The following is a 26593-nucleotide window of genomic DNA, read 5'->3' as shown; positions in this document are numbered from 1 at the left end:
TTAATTAGGAGATGCTCCTTATTTAAATCTGAAAGTCTCTGTTAATGCGGTGTATACAACTCTGAGATTGTTTAAATGAATATCAAGGCATTTAAAAGGGTAGTCTTGAACTATTATCAGTGAACTATTCTAAATTTTCTGTAAAACCTTGGATAATTTTCACAATTAATGGAGTCTTTCTTATCGAAACAATTTGCTAATCACAGTCTCTATTGTCTATTACTCCGAGTGGATAATGTTTCACAATCGGTCAGGTAGCGTACAGTCCATTGTTAAAGCAAATTCCAGTTGCTCGAACCAAACCATTCCTCCCAATGATAAAGCTACTACCAGCTTCCAACTATTTCTTGGCAAAATCGTCATGTACCTGTACTACTTCCCCAGTACAGATAGTTTGTGATTTTTTTCCGGGTTTATAACGTCGCTTCCGGATTGCTGTGAGATACTCTGTTCTCCAACATGTCTAAAACCGTACAATACTCCGGAACTGGTTCCTAGCAGGTTTAGATATAATGTTGCATTCTAAAGTTGATGAAATTCTAGGCTTAATATCTGCTCCAAGGTAAGGTAACGACCTAATCTTGTGACCATATAACAGGTGTGCTGGAGTAAATGGCTCAGGATCTTTGAGGCTGGGTGAAACTATAAGCTTAGGTTGCGCCTCCCGGTTAAGAATCTTTGTACAGCTTGTAAGAAACAGTCTGCCGATGAACTTATGACTACTTTCAGATGAACGGCTCTGGGTGACAGACATATCTTTGCTTTTTACTGCCACTGACGGTTTTTTATATACAATGTATCAGTAAAATCTACTCCGGTAATGGGGAAAGGCGGGGCTCTTTCTACTCTAAATTTCGGCAATTGGGAACTTGAGGTGACTTCTATGGAAGTCCGTGCACTTTACGACATGTGACACAGTTTCGGATTACGACACTCACGCTTTGTAGTATCGCTGGTATCCAGAATGTCTGTCTGATGCTGGTAATTGTGGCATTCAAACCGCTATGGCCAAGTAATTAATGCGCAATGCTGACTATTAATTAAGTAAAACTTGACGTCCTTGGTAGGAGGTACGGGTTCTTTGTGACGTCATCCAAGGTGCCTTGTTTAGTCTTACGCTGCAACGGATACATCCGGATATCTGTACTGTATACATAGGCTCCCCGTACATTTAATCAATGATGTTATATTTTCGATCCTTGAAGATCGTCCAGCACGACATTATTGTTGTGCTTGTGGTATTTTTAGTTTCAACTTTTCGGCATTTTCTAGTTGGGTGGTTCCAATATTCCTACTTGAATAATGTTGAATCACCCTTAGGATATGTTGCCTGCTTTTTAAATTTGTCTTTTGACGTCTTATCTGTGATACGCAGGCTTCATAACCTCTGATCCCCTTTCAAAATTCCATTTTTTTTAGTTCCGCCCATTGTTTTCTCGTTTAGGGCACACGCTTTTTATTACTTGGGGACCATACGCCGCTTTTCATGGAATGGCACGGAAGTGTCACATTGAAGGTTCCATGATAACCGCCGTATGAACACATCTGCGGATGTTTCTAAATTCAAAATTTTACTATTTCATGTTTAAATGTTAAATTCTGCTTAAACCGGAGCTAGGGGGCGTGGACGGTAACTTGCACTTTCCAGTACCGTCCATGAACAGGCTCAATCAAACCGAGCCTGCAACAATTTCAATTTTGCCGTGTTGGGCTTTCTTTGGGGATTCTGTATTTATCTATTTTATGATCACATCCGTGTTATTTGTGCCGTGTGGCGGCTGTAAAAAGTCTCCCCGTACATTTAATCAATGATGTTATATTTTCGATCCTTGAAGATCGTCCAGCACGACATTATTGTTGTGCTTGTGGTATTTTTAGTTTCAACTTTTCGGCATTTTCTAGTTGGGTGGTTCCAATATTCCTACTTGAATAATGTTGAATCACCCTTAGGATATGTTGCCTGCTTTTTAAATTTGTCTTTTGACGTCTTATCTGTGACACGCAGGCTTCATAACCTCTGATCCCCTTTCAAAATTCCATTTTATTTAGTTCTGCCCATTGTTTTCTCGTTTAGGGAACACGCTTTTTATTACTTGGGGAACATAAGCCGCTTTTCATGGAATGGCACGGAAGTGTCACATTGAAGGTTCCATGATAACCGCCGTATGAACACATCTGCGGATGTTTCTAAATTCAAAATTTTATTATTTCATGTTTAAATGTTGAATTCTGCTTAAGCCGGTGCTAGGGGGCGTGGACGGTAACTTGCACTTTCCAGTACCGTCCATGAACAGGCTCAATCAAACCGAGCCTGCAACATTTTCAATTTTGCCGTGTTGGGCTTTCTTTGGGGATTCTGTATTTATCTATTATTTGACAATAATATATCCACCGCTGTTCTGCTAGCTGAATTTTACTAGTAGAGAGATGGTCGAAGTTTCGTCTGGACTGGTCGACCTAACAGTTTCCAATAAATTGGCAAATATAAGCTGTAACGCGTAGCCGACTAAGATTGCTGAATGTCTTTATGTCAATAATATTATGTATGTTACTACTGAATACGTGATGTGTAACTTTTGCTCACATCTCTGTTTGCTAACTTCCGGTAGCTTGCTCTTCAATTATCGTCTACACGTGTAACCTGTTTGAGACCACCTATATCGGCCATCTTGTATTGTCACATAATTATATCGGTCCCTTCATTAAAAGATCGTTCTTTATGAATTTTTCAGCGGATTTACCTCTTGTCAGTAAATTGCCTGGATGTTTGCTTGTTGGACAATATTTCCATGTGTATTGGCTCGTAAGGGCATATATCTCTTTTAAACGACTCTCGATGAATCTCTTCAGTGTCTTTTTCGTAGGAAGCCAATAAAATTCAATTTGACTATCGGACCACAGTGTGAGGTCTGCTCTAGGAAATGTGGTTTTACTTTGTAAGGCTAGCGCCAATCAACGCCGCCATATCTCAAGTTTGGACAGAGTTGAGATTTTGAGCGGTGCCATGCGATTCTAAGCCATCACCAGGGTTGAATATGTCCCGTTACAGATGAACTCCGTTGAACCGTACAATATAATGATTGCGTCTACGAAGATGTGCAAGGTTGTCCAAGTGTCATTTCCGGTTTCGGGTTTTTCAGTGAAATATCTTCTCGGGAATTTAAATGTGGCAACAGTGTACAAGTCTTTCGCTATGCTTGACCATGACTGTTGAACATCTTTAGAAAGTAATACATACCACTCGTACGTTTGTTAACAGATGTTTGGTTCGGACGGTAACAAGACGTTGTATTCCAAGGGGATCGTATATTTGAGATGAATATTTCAATATTACTCTCTTTGATGAGTAGAAACAGGGATATATCTCTTTACATAGGTCACGTCATCTGTTGACGGCTACCAACGTAGACCTAGGACTTTGGTGACGTCGTCAGGGTCTTAGATGTTTACTGTGCCTGCTTCTTGTTGTAACGATTGCTATTGGAGTTCCAAGATTTCAAATTCATTTTCCGGCATTAGACATGAAGACGCGTGCTTTTTAAAAAGTAAAATTCAGGCCCAATTCTTCTTTGGGACGTATAAATTTCTCGACGTAATATTTTTCTGACCCATCGTAATGTGGATTGTTGTTCCTAAAATGTTTTTAATATCGTTGTGTTGGATTAAATGAATGGAAATATCAAGTTGCTTAAGCAAAGCAAAAAACATTTCAAAACTATAGGTAGAAATGTTATTGTTGGGGTCATTCGGATCTTTCAGCCAAAGAAATCTTGTCATATCTCGGACATCAGTATCTAATCCTACCTGCAAAAACGCCTTTTCAATAGCTATTTTAACAGCATACGAATGCAGACGACATCTCAGGAGAATTGAGGTGAGTTTATTTAAGATTAGGGATGAGCACTGTATGTAATCATTCAGGCTTGCATGGTGTGGCGTTTTACGGCAGCTACAGTCGTATACATTTCTTATAGGCGTAGTTGGGAATTTTTTTTAATTTATGGTGATATGGTAAGTAATGGATTGGCCTTGTCCCAATCTGGATCTCTTTTCTCTTGAAAATTTTTCAATAAACCCCTTCGCCTCTCTTGTTTCTGCAAATGACCAATCTCCAATATTTTTTTCAGCATAATTAGGTTTCTTGTTTAAATCTTTAAACTGTGGTTTTCAGATGCGATTTAAGGACAATATCATTAATTTGTAGGTCGTTCCGGGGTGGTTTTTTTCGCATGTTACTTTTTCAACATTTTTAATTTTCCCGATCAAAACCGTTCAGCTGATATTGGTTGTCTTTTCGTAATGTAACTTCCGGTCCTGTAATCATTTGGGGGCCGTAATTTTTCCGAATTTTTTCAAGACTCCAGAAACGTTCTTAATCGATATGTCCCTTTCTGGTATGTGAGACACCATCACGTTCCGAATCTGTTCAACACTTCTGCTACTTTTTCTTGAATTGATCGGTCCAGACAGAAGGTATCCGATTTCCGACTTAACGGCAGTAGGACCTGTGCCAATTTTAATCTCGTCCTCAACAATTTTCCAGTAAAAGTGGGCTACGATAAGCAAGGGAATAGCGAACTCTTTGGCATGTGTTACAGGATGTGCCAATTTTAATCCTTTAAGGTAATGAAAACTTGAAATATGTCTTTTCTGTAGAGGTCGCTAATGTCGAGAAATCACTGTCTGTAACAATGTACACTGTACCTAGGTCAAAATGTGGCATCTGATTACTTCTGTCCCCCCTAAACGCAGATATCCGGATTGCTTCGGATGTTTCCCTGTGAAATTAGAGCTATTCTACCCGAGTTTCTGCGATATAATCTTCTTTGAGCTCCTGTTGCTGGCCTACATATATATATATATATATATATATATATATATATATATATATATATATATATATATATATATATATATATATATATATATATATATATATATATATATATATATATATATATAATATATATATACATTATATATACATATACATTACTCTCTTAAGCAATACTACGGATCTAAATTTTTATATGCATAGAATACATCAACTGTAAGTGATGTCATGTTTGCTGTGTAGAACTTTTGCATTAGAATTACGACCGCTTTCAGATTACAGATAGTTGTGTAGTGCCTTCTGTTACAATTCTGACATTTCTTGGTGGACTTACACGGGAATACTTGGTGTTTTCCGAAACAATTAAAACACAGTTTTTTTTTCTTTAACAACACTTAACTTTGACGCTACGTCAGGATACAACCGGTCATCTCTGGCTCTATGTGCTTACTGGCAAAGCGCGCACTGAATTCCATTTTGTGCCACATGCGAACTGATCGAACTCTTGGTACTTCTTGTCCCAGTGAATAATGATGCAGTAGATCCGTATATTTCCACTAACGAAAAGTGTATAATTCGGCTTTATGTTAATTTCGTTGTTAATAGCTCTACAAAAGTCACATAGCAACCAATTCCTGTCATCGTGTCCTCTCGCGGATTTTTACATAAATGTATGTCTCCATTTTATCATAGAATTCTCGAATTTAATGTAAAGTTTTTATGGGGACTAGGTGTTGAAACAAAGGTTTAGGTAATCTATGGTACTGCGAAGTAACCAACATACAAGAGGCTGTTTTTTAAACAAGCAAAGTTAATATTTCCTTCCGGAAGTTGAACGTTGACACGACTTCCGGTCTCATCACGGTCTATTCCATCAGTAGAGTTCTCCCCCATATCGTCTGCTCTTATATGACTAATTCCTTCATAATTCTTGGTAATTTCACTTGTACGACCGTCCGTCTCGGACTTCATTTGATAATACGCTCTAAGTTTCCGTAACTGAATCTCGAGTTCTAGCTTACATTATCAGTGGGGACGAGTTCTTTTTCCACATCCTCGACTTCAGTTTGAGATAGAATCTTCTCAGCGAGTGCACCTAAAGTATTTGTCTTCGATTTGAGGGCCACCGGAAAACGTTGAATTCTATTTTGTCTGATTTCTCCTTTGAGTCTTCGATTTTGCCCAAAAGCTTCAACATAACGCTTTTGTTGCCTCTACGTACTAAAATTGACTTCTGTAGGTTCATCTTTTTTTTAGTCACGGCACCAATATCGTACATAAGTTGATAAAGTACTGCAGCGTTGTGTCTTCTTTTCTCCGTTTGCTATAAGTTATGTACGTCAAAACAGTAGTTATAACAATAATAACATCAATAATGACGTCACAAACGTCAACGTATCACAAAGCGACATTTACGTACAAAGTAAGAAAAAAAGCACATTATAAATTTAAATGCCGTAATTGTTTAATTTGAATAAAAATTTTGGTTTTTTTCCCTTTTTTCCTCTTTCTGCCCATAAAAGAAACAGAATTTAGGCCCTTTTAAAAATCATGCTTACTTTACCCTTAAATTTATTTTTTTTTGTTTTTTTGAAAGTAAAATATAGTTAAATTTTGTCATCTCCCCAAAACCCATTTTTGTTTTTTTTTTTTGTTTAGTTTCTTTAAACTCCTTCTTAAATCACAATATCGATAAAACTTTATTGAACTTAAATGGATATTTTTCCTTACTAGATTAATAGGTGGTTATAATGTATAATGACGTATTTTTACTTGTTTCATACTGATCAGTTTGAGTTTATAACATTGAACAATAATACTTTCAAATTGTTCAATTAGGTATGAAAATGACGATGCAGACCTCATGTTTAACATTTTCTGCAATTTATTCCAGAAACAATTTTTTAAAAAGCTGGCCACTTTTTCTTTTTATTCTTATCAAAAACACACTTCATATATACTGAAATTCTTTGAAATTGTTATGAAGTGACTCTTTTTATGAAAAATGGCATAGCTGTTGTTAAGAATATACAAAAGGTTATATACCATTCCTTGAACTTTTGCACGACCAAATAGGAGATCACTAAACATTAAAACCTTGAAATAGTTGCATATCAAATCAATGGAATAGCTGAACTATAAATAACTATTCAACATGATAATTTGGTGCTATTTCCATACTAGTTTTTGTTATGAAATTTCAACTGAAACTAAAAGTTTTTTTGAAAATTTTTAAATTCCGGCCCTCCCTTTGGAAATTTTTGTGGCAAAATTGGCAAAACTTGGGGTTCCCCGGGGTAAATTTAAAAGTAACCCCTTAACCAAAAAACCAACTTTGGCCAGGGTTTTAATTCTTTTTCCAAAAGGGGTAAAATTCACCCTATTTAAAGCACGGGTTGTTTGGACCCAACAGCCGGCAAACTAATTTTAAGGGTCCAAAATTGCTTTTGTAGTTAAAACAAACAAAAAACATTCCGTACGTCAATCGTTTCTTCCTTTCAATTGCAGACCAAATGACAAATTGTTAAGTTGACACTAGTATATCCCCCTTAATGTGTGGGGGTACAATTTTACGCAGCGCCTATTTCGTCCTTGTGTTTCACAACTGCTTCTTTTTTAACGAATATACACCCTTATTCAGCTTTCAAATTAGCGTTTATGTCAATAAGTTACATCTTTGTCAAAGCCATTCTAAAAAGCAAAATACGCCCAAAAATAGATTTACATAAACAAATTCCCCACTAAATTACAAAATTAAATTTCAGATTCAGGTTTATATTTTTTTTAAAATTAACACAAAAAAGCAGTGGTTATACTCCCGGATTCCCAAAGTGTACCAAAGGGTTTAAACAACCCCAAAGTACATTGTAAGCATCTCATTATTTGTGTTTACCATAAACCCAGAAATTCTTACATGTTGAATACGCTTCGGTTCTACAACAAGTGACGCATCTAAAACTAAAATGATTTAAGCTTTGCACATAGACACTACAAAATTATTAGACTTACTAACCGATGCTTCTTGTATAAATCAATTGCATTCTACATTGGAATATTATTCCCTGAAAGGGCGCCTGAAATGTTTCCTCATACTTCATAGACGCCGTTGGCACGCGGAAGTTGCCTTAAATTGATTTATGTTAAATGTCAATATCCCATGTTCTATGTCTTTGTGGCATTCTTACAAAATACAGTAAACATTCCCAAGTACATCTAAAGGAAATTTTATTTGTTTACAATGCAATTTTGATACTTTTACGGCCCCGGTGGTAAAATATCTTTATCGATTATCAAATCAACAAATATATATTTGTCTGATCCATTTTGATAGTTTACCTAGTTACCAATATAATTTATGATACATCTGTTTCAGAAATGTAATTCCGATTAGATAGACTTTATATAAATGTTGTCGTTATAACTTCACATTAAATTGCTACCAGTTGTTTGATTATTCCTGATATCAACAGAATAATATATTGGATATATATGATTTTACAAAATTCTATATAAAAGTAAACCTGTTGCTTGTAAAGGTTCTGCTTGTTCATGTATTTTTATTGCAGATCCTGTTTCCAGGACGACATTGTCTTCTGAAATGAAAAACATTCAATTGTGTTGTCATATTGTAAATTGCATAAATCTGTGTTATATTTTATTTCCCCTTGGAGCCTTTGATTTTACGTTGAAGCGTTACATGTAACCTTTTGTTTGATTTTTTTTCTGCTTCCTCTAGTTGGTTTTTGCATATTATTTTTGTTTTAAATATCTAGCATAAAATAATTGGCTATGATCCATCTCTCAAATCAATGTAATTGAAAGTATATGCCTAAAGAAAATAGGATTTCTAAATGATTTTGTTATATTGTCATTTAAAATGTAACCTGTTGTTTGTAGAGGGTCAGCTTCCTTCGGTAATTTATCTGCTGATTCTGCTTCTAAAGCGACAGTGTTTTCTGAAATAGTAAATAATCGACTAAAATTTTTAGATTTAGGTAAATTGAAAAAATATGTGTAATTTGCCATACCATTTTACAGGCATTATACCAAATGAAGGGTCAGTTTCGGAAAACAAACAAAATATTCTAAAATAAAAAATATTCAACTTTCTTGTCATATTGTAAATTGCATAAACTGGTGTAACTTTTCATCTCCCCCTTACAGTCAGTAGCCTTTGACCTTGTGTTGTAGTGTTACATAATGTCACCTTTTGTTCGCTAATTTTCTGCTTCTGCTAGTAGTGTTTTGCAGATTTCACTTGTTTTAAATATTTTGCACAAAATAAGTCGTCATGATCCAACTCTCAAATAATATCATCGTAAGTATATTTAATATATAAAATTCAGGATATCTTTAGGTTTTCGATATGAGTGTATATTAAATGTTACCTTTTGTTTGTAGAGGTTCAGCCATCTTCGGTAATTTCTCTGCAGATTTTGTTTTTAAATCGACAGTGTTTTCTGAAAAAAAAGAAAATATGGATTTCTTTTTAGATTTAGTTACAGGTAAGTTGAAAAAATTGTTATTGCCCAACAGCCTAACATGCATCATCCCACACTGAAGGATCAACTTCAGAAAACAAAATCTCCCGGATCGTGACCAATCCTCTATTTAAAAGTTTGTCACAGTTACGTATTGTCGAATGTCAGAGACGTCGGTAGCGCAAGACTGTTGCGGTTATTTGATTTTAAAATGTCCATATCCAATATTCGCATGCACACACACACTGACGCACGCACCAACGAAAGCGCGTGCGAACGCACACACACATACACACATACATACATTTATACATACATTTATACATACATACATACATACATACATACATACATACATACATACATACATACACACATGCACACATACACACACACACACACACACACATACATACATACATACATACATACATACATACATACATACATACATACATACATACATACTAAATATTTTATCTGTTTTTTCATAGCTACCAACAGCTAACTGCGATGCTTTTAACGAGCGTTTCGGGGATTGAGCAGTTAACAAATTAATTATTATCAGTTATAAATTGTACATACACACTAGAATCCCTTGAAATTCATACGGACTATAATGGGTAGCTAGCGTTAATCGAAACGTGCTTGCTTGTAGCTATCAATATTTGATTTATTTAATAAAACACTTTCCTTGGGGAACACTATAGTAAAGTTCTCTAACTGCTGACTAATTGGAATTAAAAGTTCAACAGACAACGGCGTGATCTTAAGTAAGAGTCAACCAATATCGAGGGCTGAACGCAACACTGTAAAAATTACATTTTCCAAAATTTTCATAAGAAGATTTTAAAATTAAATAAATCACAATAATTGAATTTCATAGAGCATATGAGACAGCACCAAGTGATTTTCTATGAACCAAAAGTAAGTTGCTTCAGTTTCCATCTAAAAACCTAATAATACATTTTTTTTGCCTTTGTTAATAAGTGACACTTTCTGTCCCTTGCTGTTTTTCTTCTCTACGGGGGTTGTCTCCCCTTTTGCTCCTAGTTTTTTTAAATTTTTTCCCCGAATCTCGAATCCTCTTCCCCTGTGCCTTTTGCTTTGTGGGCCTGTCAATTAATCAATTATTTGTTTTCATTAAGGTATTAGCACCCTAATGCATAACCTCCGCTTTGAAGAGTATTTAAATAGGCTAGAACTACTGTTAACTATATTGAAAATGAGGGCCATGGGTTCAATCCCCAGAAGGGTCAACTTTTTTTTTCTTTCTTTTTTTCTTTTAACATTATTTATGTATCTCTCATGTCCCATTTGGAAAGAAAAAAGTGTTTAATTTTGATTTTTTAATTTATATAGGTATTTATTGGCTAAATTATGCTAAATCTAGTAATAAAAATGGTACCTGATATTTTCAAAGTGTAATATAATCAAAACTAGACGGTGAAAGTATTTCATATTTTACAAGATCAACCAATATACTTTTTTAAAAATTTAGGGAAACTTTGAAAACAGGCACTCATTTGAGTAAATTTTAAGAATTTTTTAAATTAGGCTCCCTAAGTAGAAAAATGGTCAGACACGTGGTAAAAATGGGTGGGGTAGGGTAACAGTAGGGTAACAGTTTTATACAGATTTCATAAATTTTAAGTAGAAACCATAATTTTGCTTATTTGGATTGTTAGCTGAATGGTACTATTTGTTTCTAACCAAAAATTAATGGGAAAACATTTTTCAGTAGAATGTTATTTCAGATTATTTAAAGGTTCCTACTTTCTAAAAAAGGGCCCTCATAACATCCTAGCTTGAGTTCAGAAAAGTTGCCATAACTTGATTTCCGTAAACTTTGTTTAAATTTTGCATACAGGTGTACTTTAAGGTATACATCTGACTTATGATGTCAATTATTTAGTTCCTGATAGTGCCCATTAGGGTCCTAATACCTTAATTTCCTTGCCGGTCACTATTATTCCATTTTAAGTATCAGTTATGTAATTATCCTGTCCGTGCTCTGCCTTGTGTCCTGTCCTATTTTGTTTAGGGTCCTCCAGGGCTCCATACTGCTGAGTCGTTTGGGGGTTGCGTCAATTGAACGCCGCCTTTCCTTGTTGATCTTGTTTATCATATATTGTGAAGTCCTTCTTTTCAAGATATGCAACAGGGTAGTATCTTGACTTACAACATTTTCAATCATATGTCATTGATAAATCTTTCATATTATAGTACACCACAGTGTAGTAACTGCATTTACTATGTCCTTTTCTGCTTAAATCTATTGTAACTAACATTAATAATGCTTTTACATGCAACACTATAGTTCACCTAAACAATATTATTGACATAATTCTTTTTGTCCTATTTAAGTCCAGCAATCAACAACAAATGTAACAGCATTTCGGTTTATTACCGACATTTTTTAGTAACAAATATTATCATGATAATGCATTATTTTAAATATTAACTGTTAACACTGGCAAAGTTCATTTACAATTTTTTCATATCGTGGATAATTACGTAACTCTGGGTATTTTATCAACAACTTTAATTAAAAAAAATCATCAACAAAGTAAATACATTTTCGTTTGTCTCATAGATAATATTTTGTATCAAAACATGAAGAAATGAGCAATTTAGGACTACTGTTAATCATGTCTACCCCAAATTTAGTAAAAGAAAGCTTTCTAATGAATTATGATGTTACATGTGAAGCCGATGTTGACACCAAGAAGTAATTGTCCTAAATTGTAATGTTTAATTTCTTTTACACCATTTTAACACCAAGCGGAAGAAGCATCTATCTTCATTTGAATTGTAACAATACATTACTTTCATTCCATCATAACAACAGAGGAAAGAGTATCTCTAAGACTTTGAAATGTAATGTTGATTATGTTGACAGGAGTCTTAGTTTTTCATTTAGAAGAATATTTTAATGACATTTTAAGAAATCCAATATTTAAATTTTGGATTGGAAAAGGTTACACATTACATTTTATGAGTTTCTTCTAACTAATAGATGTATACATTGTGTCAACATTATTAAACACTACAATTAAAGAGGGTAACTTCTTGAACTTCAACTATAGATGTCAATATTGGGTCAACATGACAAAACATTTCAATTCAAAATATATACTTTTTTCCTCAGTGATGACATTAGTGTTAACATGATGATACAATACATCTGAAGATTTACTTCTTATTGTAGGTGTTGACATTGGTTTAAATTTTGTTTGTTTAATTTTAATTCCAATTTTAACACATTTGTTTATCATATCTCAACATTTAACCGACTTTTCTGGATATCAAATCAATGAATATCAGTTTCTACTGCAGGTAGGACTACTTATCCAACATAATTTTTGACTGAGCTGTTAGAAAAATGACTATTAGAATCAAAATCTGAGGTCACATATGTATTCTAAAGTCATGATCTGAATTTTTCATAAAAGTGCATTGATGGTTGCATCCGGTAAAATTTTGTCATTCCTGAATGGATTATAAAATAATTTGGAATTTAAGTGAAACATGCCGATTCTATGTCGCGCATAGGTTTCAAGTTCAAAGGTCAAAGTTACACTTGCGTTAAAAAGGTGTTGACAACGCATTATCCACGTCGATAGGTCCACTGGGATCACAATTACTGGACATAATCACGTTGTGTTCAGGTCAGTTAGAATTGAACAAACTGTATGAATACGTGTTATGATTTTATAATTATATTAAAATGTGAAAAGTACACATTAACATTCAATGGTCTTACGAAATTCAAATGTATAAAGATGTCATCTATACTCTTTGTTGGTTCTTCTTTTACAACTTAAGATACCTCATCGCAAGAGTAATTGTCAGAACGTATTAAGGTATAAACAAAATGCATGGTAGAATACATATAAATATATGACGATTAAAATGTCTATTCAGCAAACTGTTATATTTACACCTTATTTAATTTCCTTTTTGAGGAATTCTTGAAAATACAAATTCAGAAAATAGAAAAAAAAGTGTAAGAGTAAAGTTAACAAAATTTATATAAGAGTCGTCAAGAAAATGTATCACTTTTGACTGTTCACTCGAAATAATTTATATTTCAAACTTTGTTTGATATAGGATACATTTGCATAGAATACATTTTAAAAACTCTTATTGTTCCTAGCCCAAACATAAAAACGAATGCCAACTCTATATAAAATAATTGTATTATAACATATTAAACGTTTGCAATGCGTGTGTGTTGTGTGTGCGTGCAAATAATTACCCTTTTCCATTGGACCTGGATTAGGTTCAACACCAGCAATCATTAAAAGAACTCCAATGAAGAACACACAACCAACAGTTGTAATGCCATTACTAACTATTATGTTCGCCACATCATTTTCCCTGGAGTGTCTGTAATTTTCAATAGATTTACCACATCGAGAATGCTTGTATATGCCAATTCTTGCTCTGTATGTTTGAATATCAACTCCCATTTTTCTAAAAAAAAAATATTGGCATTCTTCAAAACGCATTTGTATTTCTAAATAAAAAAACGATTATTAAGAAAGTCCCCCAACGAATGCATCAAATCAAGTGATTAAAATTTGTTAGTATTATTTTCCATTGCTCAGTTTTATTATTAAAGATACCTCAAAATAGAGCGGTGCCAAGCAATTTAGACATAAAGACAAATTGACAGTAATTTTTCTTATTAATATGACAAATATTGGAGTGTCAATAGTACATCATGTGACTTGCTTCGTGCAGTAAGCAGGTCTGTAATAAAATGTAGGTTTTCTAAATCTAAAAATTATATAAAAAATTATTAAAAGTGCAGTAATTAGTTTGAAAATAAATCAATTGATAAAAACTCCAGAATTAATAAAAAAGGCAAGAATAAAAATGAATGATTGTATACATAATGCGATACAATACATAATAAGTCAGCCATAATTATTAAACAGGAAAACCCATGGAATACAAGAAAGTACTTGAGCTACAGATCGACCATATATAAAGTTTCACTGAAATTGTGTTAGTGTTATAAGAGGAATAATTCGGACAAATTTTATTAACACTTTTATTCAAGGGCCATGACTCGGTCAAAGAGTCTTTTCAGCGGGAAACCTTTGTAATTTGCGCAAGGGTTGGAGTTATTAATCAATCCTGTAAAGTTGCATTGAAATTGCATCGGTGATTTCAGAGGAGTAGTCCGGACAATCTTAAGAACATAAATTAATTAAAGAGTCAATACTCATTGACAACTAGAAATGTGTCGTCACGCCATGGATGCCCCCGCATGCAGCCATAATTTCAGATGTTATAATATTAAGTTACAAATTTGTTCGCACAAACTATTTATTCCATTTTAAGTTCAAAATATGATAAACAAGATCAACAAGGAAAGGCAAAGCCATTAAAACTATTCCATGTTAACACAAACCATTTATATTTTTTATACAAAGTTCAAGGCACTGATACTATTCAGTGTTAACCTTTTGTTAATTGCATATTGCCTATTTGTAGCCAAAATAATGACTACATATATTTACACAAAAGTATGAGTGTTGTAAATGAAAATTCAAAATTTGTCCAACATTCAAGAGAGATAACTTTGTCCAAACTCATTGTCCCATGACAAAATTCGAACTTGAACTGCTTATTCCTAAGATGTATCTATATATCCAATTTGAGTTGAATGTGTACAAACATATGGGAGATAATGATCGGAAACTGAAAATTTTTGATTTTTTTTAAAGTTCAAGAGGGATAACTCTGTCAGCTATCATCAAACCATGACCAAATTTAATCTTGACCAGTGTATTCTTCTGACATATCTATATATTAAATTTGAGTGAAATATGTACATTCTCAACTCTTAGGGAGATAAAGAACGGAAACTGAATATTTCCATTTCTCAAAGTTAAAAAGACATTACTATGCCAGAAATCATCAAACCATGACCAAAGTCGAACTTGACCTGCGCATTCCTTTGACATATCCATATGTCAAATTTGAGTTGAATGTGTAATACCGTTGTGGAGATAATAAACGGAAACTGAAAATTTCACATTATTTTCAAAGTGAAAGGGGCATGACTCTGCCAAAAATCATCAAACCATGACCACATTCGAACTTGACCTGCGCATTTCTTTGACTTATCCATATATTAAATTTGAGTTGAATGTGTACAACTGTTGAGAAGATAATGAACGGAAACTGAAAATTTTGTGAAGGAGCATAACTCTGTCAAAAATCATCGGACCATGACCAAATTCGAACTTGACCTGTATTTTCTCATGATATATCCATATGTCAATTTTGAGTTAAATGTGTGCAACCGTTACTAAAATATGATACTAAGATAATGAACGGAAACTAACTGAAGGACGGAACAGGGTAACACTATATGCCCCAGCCATTTTATGGCGGGGGCATAAAAATCATTGAACCAAGCAAGCCTATAATATGCATAATACAACTAGTATTGATCATTTCTTTTAAGTTAGATTCAAATACACCAGTAGTTTCTGAGGAGTAGTCACGACAAGCGTCTGTTTAGTTTCCCACACACAAAAAAAACACCTTTTAATTGAAGGCCAAAACACTTCGGCCGAAACACTTATCAACCGTAAAACAACGTGTAATACTTGAGCAACAGATCAATCCTGTTAAGTTTTATTGAAGTTGCATAAGTGGTATAAGAGGAGTAGTCTAGACAAACTTTAGAATAAAACTCATGTAAGAGCCTTAACTCTGACAAAATCGTTGGGCATGGCAATGCCGACAATATGCACAACTGGACTTGGTACTGATAATTTCTGTAAAATTTGGATGGAATTGCATTTTTATGTTTTTTAGGGGTAGTCCGGACAGTTTTTGTGACGGACGGACATACAGACAGACTGACGGCGAGGCAAAAACAATAATTCTTCCAAATATTATGGGAGCCATAATTCCTGCATAGCCAATTATGGAGGCGGGGAAGGTTTGGATGGTAGCTTGCATGAATTACTACAGGCCATAAAACGGTCTCAATCAAATCTAGTCTGCAACATTTTTTTATTATTTTTTTTTGAAGTTTTTTAGGAATTCCAATTAACTCAAAGTCTTTGTTTGATTATTTAAGAGACACGATGGTAAAGAACGTTATTGCTTACGCTAGTTGTAGCCCCATATCAGGTAAACATAATTACCTTCCGCATAAATTACAATTTTAGCCATTAACAAGGCAGTCTGAAGGAAAGCTAAATCCCCTTCCGCAGTGAACATAAATGTGTACTTCTTGACATTTTCTCAACCATGACCTTTATGTTGTGCCATAGTGATTATTTGTTCCAAGCTCTTTAAAATCTTTCACAAAGTCAAAAAGATATGGAGAACATATAACCTTGACCTTGGGGGTATCAACCTGGATGTTGAGCTCTGCAGATTGTGATGTCAGGGTGGGGATCATTGGTGCCAAGTGATTAAAAAACCTTTGAATTGTCAATAAGTTCTAGAGCGGACATGAAAAAAGATGTTTTACATTGGACCTTTGAGTATGACCCTGACCTTCAGGGTTGTGACATGTTTATTGTGCTCTGCCAATGGTGTCATAATGGTGATCATTTCTGCCGAAAATAAAGAAAAACATTGCAGCGGTTTAATTGTTATGGACAGACAAGAAATGTAGATTTTCTAACATTTGACCTGTAAGTGTGACCTTGGGGTAGCAATTAAATTATTGCGCTCTGCATATCGTCTTATAATGGTGATTACTTGTGCAAAATTATTTAAAAATCTTTATAGTGGTTTGAAAGTTATGGAGCGGACAAGACATGCACACTTTTAACATTTTACCCTTAAGTGTGACCTTGACCTTGGGGGTAGCAACTAAATTGTTAAGCTCTGCACATCGTCTCATAATAACACTTGTCTAGTCAATCAAAAAATGTTCAGCTTAACGTTAAGATTAAAAGTTACTAGTATAAAGCGGAGCGAAAGTGTTTCGGACGGACGGACAGACGGACGGACGGACTGACAGATGGACAGACGGACTGACAGACGGAGGTCATTCCTATAATCTCTTTTCCGCTACGCGGAATGGGATCAAAAAGAGTGTTTCAGACAAATGTTATATGTTAGCTATATAGAGAAAAACCCTTGCGGCTTAGGGGTTGTCTTTTATGGTTAAGATATAATTATTGAAACATCATTATCCCTGCGTGCTCGTAGGAGCCGATTAAATGGCTCGAACAACTGGAATTCATGCACCTTCATGCTGCTGCAGATAAGGTGGTTTTGATGTTGCTTTTAGTTTGTAACACCCAAGGTAAGCCAAAATCATCTTTTCTGTTTCGGTGCCATATGACCTGTACTGTATTGATATGCTGTAAAACCAAACAGACATTTGACACGTTTCGCACAAGCTATTTCATGCAGTAACCAGAATACGGCTAACACATCGATGGTACATCATGAGGGATATTCTCGATGTTATGGTTTCCCAGAGCAAGTGCATACTGATCAAGGTCGCATTTTTATGTGGCACCATTCTGAGAAGAAGACCATTTACGATCAGCAAATGAGAAATACTTGGCTGGTTGTGGCAGATAAGGTAATGTTTCTGAAAGTTAGAGTGAATCGGAACTTACAAGTTTTCAAATCATTGGGATTAAATAGTCTTTGCGATACCAAATCCTGATATATATGTGTATAGATTTTAGCGCAGAAATAAGACTGGCCTCATAAAGACTATACACCGGAATATATATTACTGCCTCCATCATATCACTATGTTGAGAAACAGGAGTATATTGAACCTAGAACCGAAAGCAGCTCTCCTAAAAAATTCTGGTTGATAAAGACTGACTTACTTATAACTAGAACGATCACTAAATGTGATTCTAGAGCACTGCACTTCCTCTCATTGCGCTTGACCATTGAATCAAGTTTCATTGAATTCTAAACATAAGTTTTTAAGTTTTACACCTGACAAGGAAAAGGAACAAAGGGCGATTACTCTACAAATACTGAAGTTGGAGTTATAGTTATTGTACACTGCACTTCCTTTCATTGCGCTTGACCATTGTATGAAGTTGTATTGAATTCTAACTTTTAGCTTTCAAGTTATGCACTGGACAAAAAAAACAAAAGGCAATGACTGCAATTAGTCCGAAAAGAGTTTTGGTTCTTGTGCACTGCACTTCATCTCACTGCCCTTGACCATTGTATAAAGTTTTTTTTAATTCCATCTATTAATTTACAAGTTATGCACTGGACAATAAAAAGTAACAAGAGCCATGCCATTATGGCCATCCCCCGCCGGATGCGTTTGCTCATTGTAAAAATGTGTATGTAGTAGAGCAGAATTATTTAAATTTAAGAGGTCATTTGGTAATGAAAACTGATGGCTGAAGTGATTACAGATTTGAAACATATGTAAGTACTGATGGCTGAGAATAACAAAGGGCAATAACTGACAAATAATGCAGGGAATATTTTCGGTCTTGTGTGCTGTACTCCTCAATGAGATCTATTCACCTATGAAGTTTCAAGTTGACACCTCAAATACTTTTTGAGATAAGCTCCGAACAAAATAGTATGAATAGAACAAAGGGCGATAACTCAAAAATTAAATAAGAAAGAGTGTTCTTGCGCACAGCATTCCTCCTCAATAAGATCCATCCACCTATGACGTTTCATCTCAAACAGTTTTTGAGTTATGCTCCACTCAAGTGCAAAATTAAGTATGAAAATAACAAAGGGCAATAACTCAAAACCTATGAAAGGTAGAGTTATTATTCTTATGAATTGGACACCTCCTGAGTGAGATCTATCCACCTATGAAGTTTCATGTTGATATCTCAAAGGCTTTTTGGGTTATGCTCTAGACAAAAAATAATTTTTAAAAAAATAACAAAGGGCAATAACTAAAAATTAATGCAGGGTAGAGTAATTATTCTTCTGCACTGCACTCTTCCGTAATGAGATTTATCCACCTATGAAATTTCAAGTTGATACCTCAAATACTTTTTGAGATATGCTCCGGACAAAAATGTCGGACGGAGGACGGAAGGACGAAGACTATTTTTATATCCCCCGCCGCCTTTCGGCGGGAAATAATAAAGGGCAAAAACTATTAAATGAGTCAAGAAAGAGTTATGGTTTCTGTGCACTGACCTTGTATTGAATCACAACTAGTAGTTTTCAAGTTATGCTCTGGACAAGAAAAAGCAATGGAGGAGTAACAAAGGGCGATAACTCTATAAATATTCTGGACAGCGTTATGGTTCTTGTGCACTTCCTCTTATTGTGCTTTACCATTGTATGAAGTTGTTTTGAATTCCAACCAGTACTTTAAAAGTTATGCTCCGGACAAGGAAAAGTAAAAAAGAGCAATAACTCTTTAATTAGCCAAGAAGGAGTTATGAGTGTTGTGTACTGCACTTCCACTCAATGTCATGGATCATTGTATGAAGTTGTATTGAATTCCAACCATTAGTCTTCAAGTTATGCTCCGGACAAAAAAGCAATGGAAAAGTAACAAAGGGCATTAACTGTGTAATAACTTAGAGTTATGGTTCTTGTGCACTACACTTCCTCTTCTTGTGCTTGACCATTGTATGAAGTTGTTTTGAATTCCAACCAGTTGTATTCAAGTTATACTCAGGACAAGGAAAAGTATCAAAGGGCAATAACTCTGTAGTTAATCAAGATGGAATTATGGTTCTTGTGCACTGCACTTCCTCTCAATGTGCTTGACCATTGTATAAAGTTATATAGAATTCCAACCATGAGTCTGGTCCGGACAAAAGAAAATAATGGAAACGTAACAAAGGGCAATAACTTTGTAATTACTTTAGATAGAGCTATGGTTGTTTTGCAGTGCACTTTCTCCTATTGTGCTTGATTGTTTTGAATTCCAACCAGTAGTTTTCAAGCTATGCTCCGGACAATGAAAAGTAACAAAGGGAAATAACTCTGTAATTAGTCAAGATGGAGTTACGGTTCTTGTGCACTGCACTTTCTTTCAATGTGCTTGACCATTGTATGAAGTTGTATTGAATTCAAACCATTAGTCTTCGAGTTATATTCCGGACAAGGAAAATGCAACGGACGGCCGGACCGACCGACCGACCGACCAACCGACCACCGAGTGACTCCTATACTTCGTTTCGGGGGTATTATTACGAGGGCTGTTTAATTAATACGCGGAAAAGTGCTGCCATATTTTTATTATTCATGGGAAATTGACGTTCTCTTTAAATTTTGTAAATAAACATATAATAAACATGTACACAAAATTTCAATAAAATCGGATAAAAATTAATAGTACAATTTCAAGTATTTCTAAGGTAATCGCAGTGAAACCGGCCCAACGTCGTAACGACATCACGCTCAACGCAAGTATGAGAGTCACCCAGACCACGCACCTAGTCCTTCTCGAAATACTCTCCGTGAAAGGAAACACACTTTTTAAAAAGGTTGATCCATGACATGAAACTATTAAAGTAGGAGCCATTATTTATCTCTGAAATTGCACCTTGCACCGCGTAGGACAACTCGTCCACATCATCAAAGTGTTCTCCCCGCAGGACGTTCTTCAGTGTCGGGAACAGAAAGAAATCGCATGGTGCGAGGTCCGTCAACATTTTAGGAATCCACCTGGCACACAGGCGTCTCATATTGAGTTCATCGTGAATAATGCGATGCACTGTGCCAATGCTACAATCCGATCTTTCGTGTATTTCGCGAATTGTTATCCGACGATCATTGTCACGCAGCTCCTTTATCACAGCGACGTGAGTTGACGTTACGTTGGGACGTCCACTGCGTTTGTCGTCATGGATGTTTTGTTGGCCGCCTAGAAATCGGGCATACCACTTGTACATTGCTGTTTTCTTCATCGCCTGATCACCATATGCTTTTTGTAATCTTAACATTATTTCTTTCTTTGAAAACCCGTTCAAAACAACAATTTTTATTGAAGATCGTTGTTCCGATGCCATTTTAATGCATACGCACTAAACAATATGGCCGCTTAACGCCTAAATGACGTCACACACTAACATGACGTCATGTGCGTAACGCCAACATATTGCGCGTAAATTATGCAAAGTTTGGTGAAAATCGCACGGTAAACATTAAAATGCGACGTCATTATTAACCAGTGACTATTTGTAAAAATGAACAAAAGTGGGCCGGTAATCGTTACATGTGGTTACCATAACGACCGTTTGTTTACATATGATTCATGCCAGAACGGCAATATTTGCTGTATATTTTCAAAATATGTTTGTCTCTATTACTGTATAAGTTTTATTCAGCTAACTTGGAAAATGTTGCAAAATATTGCAGGCTCGTTTGATTGAGCTTGTTCATGGATGGTATTGGAAAGTGCAAGTTACCGTCCACGCCCACTAGCACCGGCCTAAGCAGAATTCAATATTTAAACTCGAAAATAGTGAAATTTTGAATTTAGAAACATCCGCAGATGTGTTCATACGGCGGTTATCGTGGAACCCTCAATGTGACACAGTAGTGCCATTCCATGAACAGCGGCGTATGGTCCCCAAGTAAAAGAATGCGTGTGCCATAAACGAGAAAACAATTGGCGAAACTAAATAAAATGGAATTTTGAAAGGGGATCAGAGGTTATGAAGCCTGCATATCACAGACAAGACGTCAAAAGACAAATTTAAAAAGCAGGAAACATATCCTAAGGGTGATTATACAGTATTCAAGTAGGACTACTGGAACCACCCAAGTTGAAAAAGCCAAATAGAAGAAACAAAAAATACCACATAACATGTATACACAACAATAATTTTGTGCTGAACAATCTTCAAGGATCGAAAATATAACATCTTTATAAATGCTATATTTTTAGTTTCTTAAATTCTTACAAGAAGTCCAAAACGCACGAGGCGTTTAAATATGCACAATTAGGAATTTCAAAACTCTGGATCAGGAATAATAAAAACACTATTATTATTTTTTATAAAAGATATTGATATAGCACTTTTATTCTATCACTCCTTTTAACATTCATGATTCAAAGAGCTGTAAAAAGTTACGGTTCAAAAGATATAATTGTATGCATTGTCAATTATATAATTAAATATATCATATTTTACTGAGCAGACATATTTAAGAAACCTGATATGTTACCAGTTGGTCTGTACTTTAATTGATATATGCAAACGTAAACTTATTAATTAATTTTATTTGTAACAATATACACAAAGTGCAAAGTACGACTGTTTATGATATTTGTCGAAAAAATCTTATTTAACATTAATTAGCAAGCTTGCTTAATTTGTCACTTTAGCTTGTACACTGTATTAAAAACTAGAATAAGCAATTGTCTAAAGAACAACTACATTTACCCTCAACGTGCTCTAAGACTACAGTTTATACATAAAAAAATTTCTGTTAGAAATTTAAACAGAAATCTGCTTTAAGTCATTCTGAGCAGAAAAAAAAAATATCCCTATTCTTATATAGAAATGTAATGTTGTCAAATAAGATCATTCCCCAAGTACGTTAAACAATTGCATCCATGTATGCAAGACATTAAACATCTACATATAATTGTACTTATTTTATGATAATAATAATGAGTAAGCAATGTCATTAATTATTATTTTATAATAAAGCTGTAAAGCTTTGAAAACCATACATATTTAAGATGTTTTGATAAACAGAAATAACTGAAAATATCACCAAATTAAAAGAATGTAAAACATTGTCTATTACCCCAAGTCTAGAGTCAAAGCAATGCGTTTAAGGATGTGGAAATTGAGGGGTACGTCAGTTGTATTCTTCAATATCTGCTGGTGACTGGTCGTGAACTGGTCGTGAACAGGTGTTAGGCCCCGTCACTGAAGAATATCCGATACACCCTTTAATAAAGTCAGTCTAAACCTAATGTGCAATATGAAGGTATATTTAGGAGCAACAACAACAACATTTAAATGCGCTTAGGAAACCTTTAAATCGTTCATTGTTATCCACCAGACATGTCTCATAAAGCTACGTCAAAAAATTTGCAAGTTATAAAATAAAATTCAAAGTCATGGTGATAAAGTAATATGAATCGATTTATCTTAAAAGTAATATATATAATTCTGGAATCAATCGATAAACGTTGAATAATCATTATTAATTAATATATGTTTAGTATCGTTGCTGATCTGTGCTATGAGTATGTAACCACTTTGTCTTATTTTCATATTTTTGAAACAACGCACTTTGTCATAATTTCGATTTTTCGTCTGGACTCCATGGTGCTTACGGCTTGATGTACAATCTTACAAGGTGTATAGAAACAAAAACTTTTTGTGCACGCCTATAAGGCAAGTGATTAGACGTCATTCTTCAATTTCGAAAATATTAGTTTTCAGATAATTATTTCTTTATTCTGCGATTGCTCTGACTAATATATTGTTCGCAAATAAATTGAACACAGTATAAATGAACCTGAGACAAAGACTGAAAATTGTATGTCCCAGAAGAAACTAAATCTCCTTGACTTGCATATTCAATATAAATGAGTAATACCTTTGTATTTAAATATGTCAAAACATTTATATACGAATCGATATTTAACGGACAAAGATGTATAATACCTCCGTTCTCCCATTGTGTACACCGGTCTTACTGACCTGTGTGAAACCACTCTAAGCAGGATGGGAACGCACTACTTTAAACATGGCGGGTTGAACACGGAAGTGGTGCAGCATGCATCTATTCCTTGTTTTTTCAATGAATTAATCTGGTCAATCATGATGCTGTTCAAGGGCGTCGAAATTAAGCAAACTGGAGAAACCAGATTGTTCTTTACTTTAACGCAAATGTTGTCACTTGAAAAGTTACATTTTTTCATACCCTGTTGGCAAAATAGCCATAACATCATTTTTACTCAAAACATGCATCAAACATTCCTTCTGGCAATCCTTCAGTGGTTTTACACAGCCCAATTTCGTTCAACACGCGTGATAGTATTTCGTCCATTGTTAGTTTAAAACCGAAAGTGAAAGTAGTTTTGAATATTTGAAAAAATCATAAGGGGCCCACACAGTGTTTAGATGGTATATACTGCTTGATGGTGACCTTAAAATGAGATTAAAGTCATAACCTTATAATATGTCTATATTTATATACATAACATAAGGTTATATGTATATACATATCATAAGGTTATGACTTAAATCTCATTTTAAGGTCACCATCATCCAAACACTGTGTTGGCCCCCTGTGAAATAAAAAGTAACACAGTCGAACTAGCATTTGAACTTGCAATATTAAAATCTTGAAAACAGTAATCTCTTGGAAGCAATAAACAATTTTAATCACTTGAAAACATATATTGTGTTTTATAAAATAAAATCGTCATCCGTACGCGGACTTTTTATGTCGGAGTCATTTTTACCCATCTTGGGTATGAGTAATGCGTCGTATGACACAGGTCGATATTTGTGAAAACGGTGTGTATACAATGCCGTTCTCCTTTGTACATCGTACAAGTGCTTACAATTAAACCCTCGCTATCTAGGTTTATATTACTATTATAACTATAATTTTACGTCATGAAAGAAACATAAAAACTGTCTATTGCCACCATAAACCTAAAGATAGCAACTTATATTAATGATAATGATAATAAAGATGTCAAATACATATAAAACATGTAATGATAAAGAAGCCTTAATGTGTTCCTAAATTTTATTTATATATTCAGATATGTTTTTGCTCTTAGTGATATGAGTAAGCAGGTTAGAGATCAATTATTTCTTCAGTTTCTGACATGTTCATTAAAAAGAAACATGCTATACTATTGCTTTCTTTTATCATATACATTAATAAAATTAAAGGGGCGGGGGGTTGGGGCTCCAGATTTTCACTAATCTAATCAATTTACAAAAGTATATTTCCTTACAATTTATGTATGGGCACAATGCGATCATAAAAACATAATATTTCATTTTAAAACTCAATAATATCGACAACACGAAACAGAAAAAAAGAATTGTTCGTGTTTGAATTTGAAGCACATGACCCCCATTTTAATAAAAATTTTCCTAGCGTGTGTACTACATTTGTATCACGGTTGTGGTGGCAACGCTATTGACAGGCGATTATTTTAATTCAATACAATAGTGTTAAGTTATAAAACTTTTGGAGAAAAAAATCACTATATATTATTGCATTTACAAGCCTTATATTTAGTCAGGAACTTAGTTTTGAGACCTTCTTAATAAATATTACCAAAACTCTTTGAAACCCTAGAAAAAAAATTATTATTAAATATTAATTTGTAATGACGAAATTTTCTTTCGTAATTACGAAAAATTATTACGTAATTACGAAAATATAATTCGTTTTTTACGAAATATTATTTCGTTTTTACGAATTATTATTTCATAATTAAGACATGACATTCCGTTTATACGAAATAATAATTCGTAATTACGAAATAATATTTAAGATAAGAGCAGTGGTTAGAGAGTTTCAGATAATGAAGATGGTTTTTCGAGTTCACACATGTCTTCAGTATCATTTTTACTTTCAGAATACATGTTTTAGTGTGTGACATTACTTTTCATGTTCTCTTTTATAATGTTTTGCACATTTGTAAGTTAAACTTATGACGCGTAAGCGAAATTGAATATTTTGATTTTTAACTGTCGTTGAACAGCTTGAAATATATTATCAATTTCATTCTGTTTGAAACTCTGAATTCTATTCCCCACATCTTTAACAATTTTGGCTTATTTGTAATGAATATATTTTCTTCCATTTATTACATATCACTTTTTAAACCACGACTGTGTTGTCTTATACTTAATATTTAGAATGCCGATGTGTGAATTACTAAAAAATCCAGTTCTTTTTTTTAAAAACAAAAACAACCTTTTTCAGGATTCAAACCAGGCTCTCCACACTCACAGAGCGAACACTTTTCCATTACGCTATTATGCTAAACGCATACAAAATGAATGATTGGATACGTGGTAAAAGATTTAGGCGGCAACTTGTATGCTTTTATATAAGAACTTTCGACACCCCTATTTGTCAATATGATGTAAAAAGATAATATTAAAAGGAATAGCGAATTCGAGCTGTATCTTATGTGTTTTAAACATATGATTTTAAAGAAACAATTATCAATAATATTTCGAAAGGAATGTAAGCAACTTGATTTAATCTTAAAGTTTTGTATTCCTCTTATAACTTATACACGAAAATCAATATATATTACAACATGATTGAAAAAATATTCAATGACATACCAGGATTTTCTTCTAAG

This window comes from Ruditapes philippinarum, unplaced genomic scaffold, assembly GCF_026571515.1.
Source record: "Ruditapes philippinarum isolate M1 unplaced genomic scaffold, ASM2657151v2 ctg1607_1_1_1_1, whole genome shotgun sequence".
NCBI classification, from domain to species: Eukaryota; Metazoa; Mollusca; class Bivalvia; order Venerida; family Veneridae; genus Ruditapes; species Ruditapes philippinarum.
The sequence above is the reverse complement of the archived record's forward strand: the minus strand, read 5'-3'. Positions refer to the sequence as shown.